Here is a 14437-nt window from a genome sequence, read left to right on the forward strand (position 1 = left end):
TGTCCGCTTCATCCCTGACCCCACAGCAGCATTGGACAAGACTGGACAAGACTGGACAAGACTGACCAGTCCCTCCTGCCTACAACACTCTCTTTTCTTACTTAATTTCCATAGCCACCTGCCTTCCTGGTTTTCTCATTACCTCATTGGCTGTCTCTTCCCAGTCTTCTTTGTCGAATCTGCCTCCTCTTCCTGACCTCTAAAGGTTGGAGTACACAAGGCCCCACATATTTGGCCCTCTTGTCTTTTATCTACACTCTCTCCTTAGGTGGTCTCACCTAGACTTAATTTACCCTGCCTTTCGGATTCATATATTCATCTTCCTATTTGACAACTCCAGCTGGGTAGCTAAACATCATTTCAACCCTACACGCCAGTACAGAATCATGATCTATATCCCCTTTCTACTCCTACCCACTCTTTCCTATTTTTTCTGATCACATTAAATGGCGTTTCCATCTATTAAATTATCCATTTCACAAATCTAAGGATCATCCTGGATTCCTTCTTACTCTCACATCCCACAACCAAACCATCTGTAAAGCCAGGCTGTTTTATCTCCAAAATATATTCCAAATTTGATGATTTCTTACCATCTCCACTGTGACTGCCCTGGTCCAAGCCACCATCTTTTCTCACTTGAACTTCTACAACAGCCTCCTAACTGATATATCCTGCTTTCATTTTTGTTGCCCCAGTTAGAGAAAGCTATTGAAACTTGACACAGAGATCAGACAGCACGACCCTCCTGCTTAATACCCAATTTGTTACTAATTGATAGTTGTGGTTTGTCCGAGGCCACAAAGTGAATGAGAGGGGTTTAAACTCAGGTGAAAATCAATGAGAGGGGTTTAAGCTCAGGTGGAAGTCAGTGAGAGGGGGTTAAGCTCAGGTGGAAGTCAGTGAGAGGGGGTTAAGCTCAGGTGGAAGTCAGTGAGAGGGGATTAAGCTCAGGTGAACTGGACCCGTGCCCTTCACCACTGTTAAACACTGCCCCGTGGTCCTGCCGACTTAAAACGCCAAGTATCTGAGCACCCACTCCGATTCACCGATGCCAAGAAGGCACTTTTTTTTTTTTTTTTTTGCCAACTCTCCCCTCCTCTCATCCCATCTCTGAAGGATGTGTAAAAATTTCACAGCCTGCACCAAAGAGCCACTCTAATCACAGTCTTAACTTCCTATCATTTATTAATTCCAGGGCTACCAAGAGCCTCACAGCCTCCTTCGCCTTCTTGCCCCGTTCCTCCTTTCCCATCTTCAGTGTCTGCAGGCCCCTAGGGCTTTCTAATAACTCCGAACCCCTTCTCTAGATCCTCCTGCAAGGCGCTCCCTTCCTTCTTTTCCTGATCTCCCAAAGCAACCCCTCCCGAACTCGTTCTCATCCTAACTTCCCAATCCCCCACCTTTCGGTCAACCTCCCCTCCGTCCAACCCCCTCCCAGCCGCCGGGCTCCAGATTTGTTTTCCTAGGACTTTTCTTCTCCCCGCGTCCCCCAATCCTCCTCCATCCCTAATCCTTTAACAACTCCACTCGCACGCCCCCATCTGCTCGGCGGGTCCCGCACAGTCCGGCCTCACCTCGCACCCTCAAGTCCCCCCTATCCCCACGCCCACCCCAAAGCCCACCTCCAAACCGCTCCCGCCCCTCCTCAACGCCGACGCGGCGCCCGCCTACTTGCCTTCTGTCCGCGGGGCCTCGGCGTCTGGTCGCCAAAGCGGGGGTGCCAGACTTGTCTGCAGAGCGGGCGCTCAGGGAGCTGGGGTGCGGGAAGTTTGAACACGGAGCTGAGGTAGGGGCGGGGACGTCATCTCCTGGGTTGCAACGACGCAGCGACCTCGGCTCCAGGGTAACGGAAGGGGAGGCCCAGACTGCACTGCGGGACGCCTGCAGCCAATGATAAGCCCGCCCCCGACCTCCCATTGGCTTCTGTTGTTAGAGGGCTCTTTCTATTGGCTTCAGTGGAACCGGAAGGCGGGACGATGAGTACGAGAGTAGGCGGCCATTGGTTGACCGCTCTGGCTGTAAAGGCTACGGAGAGTGGCGAAGTCGTGCGCACCGAAGCTCGTAGAAGCGCGCGCGGTCCTTTAAGCTGCGCGAAGCCGGGGGCGGCCGCAGAGGGTCTAGGGCCCTGGGTGGTGGGAGGTGAAGGGCGCGGGCGGAGAGGAGAGGGGTTACTTGACGTGAATTGTAGAAATGAGCGACTGCGTAATTGAAAGCATTGAAAATTGTCTCGAATCGTTTTTGGAAATCGCTTGGTTTTAAATTAGAAATTAGAAACAAATAGTCGCTTCTCTGTCTTAGCACTGAAATTGCTGATTTTCAGGAGGATGTGGAGTAAGTGTACTGATGCTCCTGCCTCGAAGACCTGGCTTTAGTGAAGCACGAAAGCGCCCCGAATTAGGCTTAAAAGTGATTGTTAGGTTTTGGAAGGGGTTTGAGGTGGAATGACATTTGTGGCGCATGTCAGTAACCTATTGAGAGCTGCTTTAAGGCATATTTTCCCTTCAAAAATAATTGACAGTGTATATTAAACGGCATTAATTGCGGGAGGCAGGGAAGGTAAAAGAAAATCCTCTCTGCGATGAAGTTTCTTTCAAGCCTTTCTGAGCCTTCTGATTATCAAGATGGTTTAACACCATAGTCCGCTGTTCTCGCCTTTGTTAATTTCTCTAGCACCTTCATTCTGCAGAGAATCTAATTCTTGAAGGCAAAGGCGTTCTAATCAATCTTCTGACCATGAATTACGGTAATTCCGTTTCTTGCTTGGCCTTGTTTTCGACTTGGACTGTTTCAAACCTTTCATTTTACCCTGTCAATATATTTTACTTCAAGTTAAAGATTAACCCACCTAAACAATACCATAATTAAATACAATCGTCTCTATGTGCAATAATCGGGAGAAGATAGTAATCATCTGTTAGTAAAAAAATTAAGATGAGTAATACCAGAAACTGCACGGAAATAGCTTTTCATTAATTTGTTTAAATCTGCTAATACTCTTCATTAAACTAGTTCACTGGTTATTACTCCGTTAAAGTTAATAGTATGTAGCTCAGTAAACGCATTGACGGATTACTTTTAAAGGAAGTTACTATAAAGAGTCAAAAAACATCCTGTGACTAGATTAAAAAACAAAAACAAAAAGAGTCTCTCCCCAAATAGTCAAACTGGGGTTTGCTAGCACTCAAGGAGAGCTGAGAATGAAATATTTATTCAGCACTAACAATGTGCTAGTCAGTGTAATATTCTGGCTTCATTCAGGTTCTAGACTGGTATTGTTATTCATCATTCAACCTGAGGAAACAGATTCTGAAAGGTTAAAGGATCTACCACTAGATACTAAAGTAGTAAGTGGTGGGGTCAGGATTCAAGCCAAGGTCAGCTAAATTCCAGGTTTCAAATTTAAGGCCTTTAATGTGTTTCACCTACAGGTTAATAGAGTTGCTGGCAAGCAAGAAAGAATTTAAAAGTTCAGGAGTCTCCACAAAATTGTCTAATTGTATGTAACACATTTTCAAGATCTTTACAATGTACAGTTTTATTCACTCTATCATATTTGGAATAACAGTGACTATCAATTTATTGGACCTAGGAAAAAGACCAAAAGAATTTATAAACCTACATAAGTTAAGAATCAGTTTATTGAACTAATTTTTTAAAAGGTTATCTCAAAATAGGAGATAATTTCAAATGTTTTTATGTGATTTTACATGGTTTTGATATGATTTTGATAGGGCTGGAATTTCCTAAGATTATACCATTTGCCACTTCATTTCACTATATACTACATAGAGTTCTGCTTTTCAAAAAAAAAAAGGGAAACAAAGCCAACAAAATTACATCTTTACATTTCTGCCACTTGAAATTATAAGCAACAGGAACCAGACATTATTTTTAAAGATTATGTTTATGAAAAAAATTATGTTAATAATTATTAAGCACTTTGGAGTTTTATTTTTAATATTTTTGGGCTTATTATTGCAATATCTCCAGATTTAACTGAATGTTAACTTTTTGCAGGACTCTGATTGCCTTGTTTAATACTATGTGGCAATGATACAGATGATATCAATTAAAATCTTCCTAGAAATGCTTACCAGTAGACTTATTCCCATTTTGCATATGGGGAAACTTAAGTGTTTGAACAATTTGTTAGAAGCTTCATAAAATTAATAGACTAGTAAATAGACTTTCCAACTGTAGACAATCCAGAAATTACAATGACTATAATTTAAAATGGGCATACTAGAAATAATCACAACTGAGAAAGTACACCAGCATATATTTATTCTTAGCTAAAGTTCAGTTGTCCATTTAATACAATTGTTAAAAACAAGAATATATATATAAGAATATATACTTATATATTTTACCTTTTGTGATAAGTAATACAAAATTCGAAAATTCTAAATCTAAATTTTTGGTGTCCATATTGCTAGAAAATTTTTAATTTATTTATAAATTCCAGGTAAATAGTGGGTTGCCAACACATAATATTAACTTTTAAACATTATCTAATACACCAGATGTTTAAAATAATGGAGTGGCTTAGGAAAACTTGAGTAGGGTATAAAGAACAGTAAAACTGGGGACACAGAAAGTAGTCTGCTCTTATAAAAACAAATTTAGTCTAATTGATTTTTGTTATTATTTGCCTTGGCAGTACAGAAAGCTGATACTCTTTGACTATTACTTTCTTTAAAGGATAAATCTTATTTGATCACTTTAAATTTACAAGTTAATTATTTTGTTAGTGGAGAAAGAAATAAAGCTATTGAGATGTTTACTAGTATTTTTCTTTCATAATTGGTGAGTAAATCATTAATAGTTTCTCAATTTCTTAGAGTTTATTTGAATTTGGGGGGCTTTTGCTTTTGTTTTGCATAGAAAGAACTAAATCAAAAGCTGGTTTAAGCTAGTTTTTAATACATGTTTTCATATTTTGTTACTCCACAATTACAACTTTAAGTAAATTGACCTACAGATCAAATGCTGTCTCCAAAGCAGTAGGACTAACATTGAAGGAAAATGTAATTCTATTTGTATTCACATCGTTAGATTTGAAAGGGAGAATGTTAGTATAGTTTTCTTAGTAGATAATTGCCTGTTCTCAACTGAAAATAATCCACAGGAGATTCTATTAAAATCAGTGACTGTCTTTTTAATTGACAGTAAATATCCTAGGTAAAGAAAAAAGTTTTTACTACTTCGGAGTTCTAGCATAATAGACAGGTATTTCTCCAGTGAAAACAGGAAAATGGCATAGCAGAACTGCAATGGGAAATTTTTGAGGTAGAAAACTTCGTTCATTCATTAAATACATATTGAGTACTTGGGGAATACAGAGATGAAAAATGAAGTCCTTGTCTTCCAGCTGCCTGCTGTCTAATGAACAAGAAAGATAAGTTTTTCTGATTGCAGGTCATCTATGTAATAAGGGCAATTATAAAGATATACCTAAGGTGCTAAAGGGACTTGGAGAAGGGACTCTTAACTCAGCCTGGTGGCCCAGATATGATTCCCAGAGGAAATAACTCTTGAATTAGAGCTTATGTCACATAAAGCTAACCAGAAATGGGAAGATAAATAAGGCAGAAATAAATCAGTATATACCCAGGCAGGGCAGTATATGCCCAGAGGCAGGGCAAATCGTTTAGTAAACATCATGGGGGAGGGCATGGGGAAAGGTAGAGCATACACTGAGAGAGGGAGTAGCCCCTTCTCTCTCCAGTGTATGGTTGGATAGGAGGCAAAGGCTAGAGATGTTTAAATGCTTTTTTAAGCTTGTATTTAATCCCAAGCACCATAGGTAGTGACTGATGAATTTTTGGACTGATATGATTTGATCTGCACTTTAGAAAGATTATCCCAGTGGCATCATGCAGGGTGAGAATAGAAGCAGAAAGGTCAGGTAAGACCTTTAAAACTTCAGGAAGGGGCTAGTAACATAGGCAAGAAATGAGGAGGACCTGAATCAACTAATATTGATCAAGGGAGCAATATTGACCAATATCAAGTGAGTATCTTCTATTCCTGGCCCTGGGCATAGCATATATTCTGTATATTTCCATTAACAATCAGTTAAAAAACAGGTGAAGTTCATCTTAACTGGTGAAAATCAGAACAGTAGACTATGGGGGTGGGGTAGGGACAGACTGGAAAGGAGTGAAAGTGATGTGAATATACTATATCTTGACTGAGGAGGTAGTTAAGAGTGTTTCCTTTATCAAAACTCATCAAAATTTATAATTAAGATAGGTGTTTTTCACTGTATGTGAACTTTACCTCAATTTTTAAAAATGGCTTAGTAAAAAACAAAGAAGAATAGATTGTTTTATATGATAGAAAAATCTAGAAGTAAACCCAGCTCCAAATATGGTTGGATCCAAGTGCTCAATGTTATTGATATTAAAATTTTGTTTTCTCTTTGTCTCTTGCATGTACTTTTTTATGTGTTGGTTTTATGTCAGGCAGGCTCTCCCTGCCAAGTTTGACCACCAAAGCGCCAAACTTACATTCTATTCATCTAGCAACCCCATAGGAAAAAGAACACCTCTTTTCTGATTGGTCCAGCAGAAATCCTGGTATTAACTCTGCTCGTACCTGAACATGAACTAATTACTGTGGCCAAGTGGCTCCTTGGTGTGGGGAGGTGGAAAGGGTATGATCAAGTCACCTGTATTTTTATGTTCACCCAGAAGAGCTGAGAGAGGGGCTTCTCCAAAGGAAAACTGGAATGCTGTTACTAGAAGAAGGAATACGGGACAAAACCAATAGATGTCCCCAAAAGTGATAATAATTTTATTCAAATAGGTTCAGATGGTCTGCTGTTTTTTAAAGTTCTTTTTAGAAAAGCACATGTAATTCTAAGAGCCCCAGTCTGTAAATACAGATCAGCCAAATTTTGTTGTCCTTTGACCCCTTCTGATTTACAGTTGACCCTCCACTGTCAAAAGACTTCCCCACCAGTAATTTATGGGACTTTCCAGAGAGTGTCTCATACTTACAAACATCATTACCTTCAATGGTAATCCTTCTTAGGAAAGACAATAGGACCACTGCCCTATCATGGTTAGTCTATCCCCTTTCTCTCCAGAACCCGGCAGTTTCCACTGGTGGCTGTTACTGATTCACTAAGTACCACCACTATGTCAGTGCCAAAGTTGAACTGGAATAGTGCCAGTTACATGCCTATTGTTTCTCAGTTCCTAGCCTGCCTTTCTGTATTCTATTATGTGATGCTGGGACTAGGACTTGGCTAACTGCATTTCCCAGACTCCCTTGTGAGTTGGCTCACTGTCAGGTTCTGATAGCAGAAAGCACTGGGGAAAGTTTAGAAGGCAGGTGGTGAGGAGAGACACATTCCTTCTTCATGTCCCTGTTCCTATCAGTATTGCTCCAGCAGCAGAAGCAGTTGGCTCTAGTCTGACATGTCTTTTGCTGCTCCTAGGACTAGATACCTAGAGCTCTCTCCTCTGGGTGTAGATACCAGACCTGTGGGGCCTTTTCTCTGAGTCCCTAGGTTCTAGTGACCCCACCTCTCTTTGTTTATTCCTTTAATCCATACAGGTAATTGCTTTTTGCAGTTACAAATATCTGGGTTATCTTGGTGATCCTTTGTGATCTTTCAGCCTTTCAACACCTGTGTACCAGTTCCCTGTATTAAATACTCTCATTTATTTTTATTTATTTATTTATTTATTTATTTATTCCCGCACAGCACAGCTTGAGGGATCTTAGTTCCCCGACCAGGGATTGAACCCACGCCCTCGGCAGTGAGAACATGAAGTCCCAGCCACTGGACTGCCAGGGAATTCCCAAATACCCTCTATTTAAGCCTAGTGCAGTTTCTATTTTCCCAACAGCATCCTGACCTAGTGTTCTAGAGCCAAGTTTTGGAGGTGAAAGTGATATGCCCCCTTCCCTATGTGTCACGCTCTGTTACATGGATCCCAGTTAAGCGTTTCTTGCTATTATAGACTGAATGTTTGTGTCTCCCTGAGAATTCATATGTTGAAACCTAATCCCCAATGTGATGGTTTTAGGAAATGGGGTCTTTAGGAGGTGATCAGGTCATGAGGGTGGATCTCTCACAAATGGGATTAGTGCCCTTATAAGAAGAGGCCAGAAAGCTAGGACTCTGCCATGTGAGGATACAATGAGACAGCTACCTGCAAACCAGGAAGTGGGTTCTCACCAGACACCAGATCTGTTGCCATCTTGATCGTGACTTCTTAGCTTCCAGAACTGTGAGAATGAACCCCTTGGGCATATTTGAAACCCTTGGAGGAAATCACCTCTAAGTTCTTCTCATTTTAAAGTCTATGATTCCATGGGTACAACTCCACTCAGGTATAGTTGACTCTTTCAGCCACTGTTTAGTTTAAGATTTAACCAAGAAAAAGAAAGTACTATTGTGAGTACAGTACAATCCACAGACATCATTATATTTGTGTTTGACTCACATTTTTTTTTTTTTGGTTTTTTTTGCGGCACGCGGGCCTCTCACTGTTGTGGCCTCTCCCGTTGTGGAGCACAGGCTCTGGACACGCAGGCTCAGTGGTCATGGCTCACAGGCCCAGCCACTCCGCGGCATGTGGGATCTTCCCGGACCGGGGCACGAACCCGTGTCCCCTGCATTGGCAGGCAGACTCAACCACTGCGCCACCAGGGAAGCCCTGACTCACATTTTTAGTTTCATAGAATTGTCAATTTTCATAAATGGAAGGGGGTCTTTAAGATCAACTATTCAAGTGGCTTTCTGATTTTTTTCCCGTAGTAATAGAAGCTTCTTTTCAAACAGTAGGTTACACAGAAATCTAAAATATACTCTATGAGAAAAAGGAACCCTTCTACACTGTTGACGGGAATGTAAATTGGTATAGCCACTATGGAAAACAGTATGGAGCTTCCTTATAAAACTAAAAATAGAGTTATCATATGATCCAGCAATCCCACTCCTGGGCATATATCCAGAGAAAACTATAATTTGAAAAGGTACATGCACCCCAATGTTCATGGCAGTACTATTTACAATAGCCAAGACATGGAAACAACCCAAGTGTCCATTGACAGATGAATGATTAAAGAAGATGTGGTACATATATACAATGGAATAGTACTCAGCCATAAAAAAGAGTGAAATAATGCCATTTGCAGCAACATGGATGGACCTAGAGATTATCAGACTAAATGAAGTAAGCCAGACAAAGACAAATATCATATGATACCATTTATATGTGGAATCTAAAAAAAAAAAAAATACAAATGAGCTTATTTACAAAACAGAAAGAGACCCACAAACATAGAAAATAAACTTATGGTTACCAAAAGGGAAGGGGGGTGGATAAATTAGGAGGATGGGATTTACATATATACACTACTATACATAAAATAGATAATCAACAAGGACCTACTGTATAGCACAGGGAACTCTACTCAATGTTATATAATAATCTATAAGGGGAAAGAATCTGAAAAAGAATATATGTATGTATAACTGAATCAGCGTGCTGTATACCTGAAACTAACATGACATTGTAAATCAACTATACTTCAATTTTAAATAAAGGAAAAATATATATATATACTCTATGATAGAGTCAGGATAGCTGTGCAAAGGGGAAGTGCATGTGAGGATCTCCCAAACCCCTCCCAGAAGCAGGTCCCCAAGAATCCTCTCTCAAATCACCAGGGCAAACCAACACAGAATTCTAACAACCAAAGTTTAAGTCCAGTTCCAACCCCTTCATCCCATGAGGAAACTGAGGTCTTGTGAGATGCTTGGAGTCCCAGGGCAAGCTGGTGTCAGAGCTGCCACAGAAACCAATCAATGACCTGCGAGAGCTCGCTGGTACTGGCTCCCAAGAACCAACTGTTCACATTTTCAGAAAGTGTGTAAGCCAGCTGACATCAGGACAGTAGCTGGAAATCAGGCATGGCGAAAATATTTAAACCCCGGAAATCAGCAAACGCTACAAATCAGGGCCTTCCCCAGAGAACCGGTTGTTATACCTTGACCAGCACACCTCCCAACCCAGAGTTTCCAAGTCCAGGTCTTCATACGTTAGGCAGCAACCTGAGAATAAGACGCACTCATTGTCGCTTTATAGGAAACAAAATTTTAAGTTAATAAAAAATTTTAAATAGTAAAAACTGTGTCTGTTCATGAAGATGAACTTAATACCTAGCAAGTTGTCTCAATATTTACCACTTTGTATTGTCCTGTGGGTACTGGTCCCATTGAGTCTTTTCAGCTGTTATTTGGAGATTTCAGCTGCTTTGGGGATTGAGGTTTTTTGGGGTTTTGTTTGTTTGTTTTGACAGAGCCGCGCGGCATGCAGGATCTTACTTCCCCGACCAGGGATCAAACCCGAGCCTCTGCGGAGTCTTAACAACTGGCCAGGCAAGTGAAAGCTTTAGAACATTAGTTAAGATTAAAGTCTAAAAATAAAATAAGCAGAACAAATGAAACTATCGAAATTGCCAATTGCCGTTTGAGTAGCGAATGATCTGATATATCTCCTCTCAGTCTCCCTCTGGTTCTATTTCTGGCTAAGAAGGTATTTAAAGGTCATTGTAAACAACCGCTGGTCTCCAAGCTTCTCAGCTGGCCTCGTGCCTCCACCTATTTAATCCTCCCAACCGAACTTCTGATTTATCATTTTAACAATAACCCACTCCCCCTGCCTCTTCCTCCCCTCCCTTCGTGGCTTTTCTTCCAGTCCTTTGTGGCTCCGCTCTCCTCCCTGGCTTGTTTGGACATGCTTGTGATGTCAGATGCCTGCACTTGAGCTGTCCTTTTGTATCCATGGTGATGGATGAAAAATAAGCTGCTTTGCAGTGATTTGAACTTTAATCCATTCAAATGATGCATGCTTTATTACTCAGGTGATTTTTTTTTCCCCAATACTTTTGGATCACTGAAATCTTGAATTATTAAAGAAGAATTAACATGCTTTCTCTTTTCTTTCTTACCTTTTTTTTTTTAACCTTTTTTCCCTCGGTAAATTCTAATAATCTTTTTGATCTCAGCAACTGCAATTTTTTCTTGATAATTAAATCAATAGGAAAATAATTTCAAAAATATGATTCCAAAGGAAAAGGAATTACAAAAGATATTTAAAGTTTCTCCTCACTACATGTATATAAGGAACTTATACTAGGTTAAGTGAAGTTTGGAGAGCCTACATAACACTAGGGAAAACATGAGCAAACTGCAAAACATTTACAAAGTAGTACTGGCCAAAATGTTGGCCTCTTAATTCTAGTGGCACATGAAATCACATCAGTGGTCTACAGGTATAGTATTACATAACTGGCTTCCAATCTTTCTGAATTAAGGAAACAGAAAATCTCAGCCTGGTGGCAGTTTTTAGCACTTTGCTAATACTTGCTGATCATTTTTAAAAAAACAGCAAATGTTGGCGAGGATGTGAAGAAAAGGGAACCCTCGTACACTGTTGGTAGGAATGTAAATTGGTGTAGCCACTGTGGAAAACAGTATGCAGGTTTCTCAAAAAACTAAAAACTAAGAACTACCTTATGAGTCAGCAATTCCACTCCTGGGTATATATCCAAAGAAAACAAAAACACTAATTTGAAAAGATACATGCACCCCAGTGTTCATAGCACTATTATTTGCAATTGCCAAGATAAGGAAGCAACCTAAGTGTTCATCAACAAATGAATGGATAAAGAAGATATGGTATGTATGTACAACGGAATCCCCTCACCCATAAAAAAGAATGAAATTTTGCCATTTGCAGCAACATGGATGGACTTGGAGGGCATTATGTTAAGAGAAATAAGTCAGACAGAGAAAGACAAAAACTGTATGATATCACTTATATGTGGAATCTAAAAATATAAACTAGTGAATATAAGAAAAAGGAAAGACTCACAGATATAGAGAACAAACTAGTGGTTTCCAGTTGGGAGAGGGAAAGGGGGTGGGGCAAGATAGGGGTAGGGGATTAAGAGGTACAAACGATTAGGTATAAAATAAACTATAGGGATATATTGTACAACTCAAGGAATATAGCCAATATTTTATAACAACTATAAATGGAGTATAACCTTTAAATATCGTAAGTCACTATATTGTATACCTGTAACATATAATACTGTACACCAACTATACTTCAATTAAAAAAAAAGAAAAAAAGAACAGAAAACAAACAAAAAACCCCCACAAAAATCTGGCACTCAATGATCAGTGTAACCAGAGGTGAGTAAGCCTTGGGGAAAACATTAATATCATATGAAATATCCAGAATAGGCAAGCTCAGAGAGACAGATAGTGGAACCGAGGTAACTAGCAGAAAAAGGGCAGGGAGAGAATGGGAGTTACTGTCTAATGGATACAGAATTTTTGTTTAAGATGATGAAAACCTTCTGGAAATAGACAATGGTGATGGTTATACATTTGAATTTACTTAGTGCCACTGAACTGTACACTTAAAATGGTAAATTTTATATATATTTATGTGTATTTTGCTACAATTTTTAAAAATATTGCAATTCATGGCTGTTCTTATGCTTGGTGAAAGAAGTTTTAGTGAACTGACCTGGGCAGAAGCTAGTGATAGGTCACAATCTAGCATTAGAGTTTAGGGAAGCTGACGTGCACAGGATGCCCTTCCTGAAAATTCAGAGACAAAGCAGGACACCCAGGGCAAGTCCGGGCCATGGATGAACATCAGTAACAATGCAATTCACCATACTGGATCCTGAGATAAGAACGAGGGACCTGGCTGTGAAAGCTCAGGTAAGAAATCAGACAGCAGGGAACAAGATCCCACTTGTCCTGTTTGGCAACCTTGAACTCTATTTCTTCTTGTCAAAGGCATAGTGGCAGGCTTCCCTGGTGGCACAGTGGTTGAGAGTCCGCCTGCTGATGCGGGGGATGCGGGTTCGTGCCCCTGTCCAGGAAGATCCCATATGCCGCGGAGCGGCTGGGCCCGTGAGCCATGGCTGCTGAGCCTGCGCGTCTGGAGCCTGTGCTCTTCAACGGGAGAGGCCACAACAGTGAGAGGCCCGCGTACCGCAAAAAAAAAAAAAAAAAAAAAAAAAAAACCACTTTATAAATATTATTTATAATAGCTGCATATTTCCATTTTACAGATATGTCACAAGTTTTTAACCATTACTCTGTTGTAGGACATAGATGTTGCTTTCAAATTTGAAGAATTGAATTATAATATTTATTTGTTCTTTTAATGTGATTATTTTTATCATTATTAAATATCCACTGACTACCTAGTAATTCACTAGAACAGTCTGGGGTATCAGTAAGCCAGCCAGGAGTTTCGATGATGTGTTTACTAAGCTGGCAGCGTTACACGTTTTATCCTTCTAGTGTTTGCCAATTTGTGTGGAGCTGATGGCTGCAGTCCTACAGGATATAACATGTCTCTGCCGTTTAGAATATAAGCACCACAAGGGTGGGTGTTTGTCACTGTTTCATCCTCTGTCGTATGCCTGGTACCTTGAACAGGGCCCAATAAGGGAAGGTGCTAAATAAGTACTTAAAAGTAAATTAATGTAGTTTTAAGTAGGAATGGGACATAATTACTCCTCAATTTCCCTTCAGTTTTTGCAGGGTGCATTTATGGGAACCACATAGGAGGCGGTTAGGATAAGAATGGATCTAACAGGAGAAAACGAGAGGAGGCAGGGCCACTAGCAGAAGACAGAGACAAAGGGAAGAGGGAGCTTTGGGTCCTGGCATCTGAGTAAATATTGACATGATCCTACGTGATGTGATCTTGCTCGTATTAAGATCTAAATTAAGTTAATTCAATTAGTAAAATATTAGGCTTATCATAATATGGCTGAAACCACCCAGTGCCATACAGGGGAAGTTATTCCTAGTGTTGCCAAGTGGTGGAATGAACGTACACATCGAACCCCCTGCTCCCTGAAGTCCCAGGGAAATAACAGAAGAGCCATCACATAGATTTTTTAAAAGTATTTTTGAAGATTAAAAACATAATATATCATGCTTCCCTGGGGGCGCAGTGGTTGAGAGTCCGCCTGCCGATGCAGGGGACACGGGTTCGTGCCCCGGTCCGGGAAGATCCCGCATGCCGTGGAGCGGCTGGGCCCGTGAGCCATGGCCGCTGAGCCTGTGCGTCCGGAGCCTGTGCTCTGCAACGGGAGAGGCCACGGCAGTGAGAGGCCCGCATACCGAAAAAAATAAAATAAAATAAAAATAGAAATACAAGTGATGCTGTACACCTGGAACTAACACAACATTGTAAATCAACTATACTTCAATTAAAAATTTTTTTTAATTTTTTAAATAAAAAAATAAATAAAAGAAATAGAAGTGAAATGTATTATTTGAGGTTAAGGAGTAACCACCACAAACAAACAAAAATCCCTTACAAACAGTGAGTGGACTACTGATGAAAATGATTATCCCCAGGAAGTG

At 40.4% G+C, this 14437-nt stretch overlaps 1 protein-coding gene across 1 annotated transcript in view; it reads right to left on the reverse strand.

Annotated features, from left to right (window-relative positions):
- Positions 1 to 1872, reverse strand: part of LCA5 (lebercilin LCA5) — a 67765-nt gene extending 65893 nt beyond the window's left edge. Inside the window, exon 1 of the mRNA XM_082634010.1 lies at positions 1679 to 1872. The gene's annotated coding sequence lies outside the window, so the exon portion shown is untranslated. The remainder of the gene's footprint in view (positions 1 to 1678) is intronic.
- Positions 1873 to 14437: the final 12565 nt, after the last annotated feature.

This window comes from Mesoplodon mirus (assembly GCF_964341445.2).
Source record: "Mesoplodon mirus genome assembly, chromosome: 10".
Taxonomy (NCBI): domain Eukaryota; kingdom Metazoa; phylum Chordata; class Mammalia; order Artiodactyla; family Ziphiidae; genus Mesoplodon; species Mesoplodon mirus.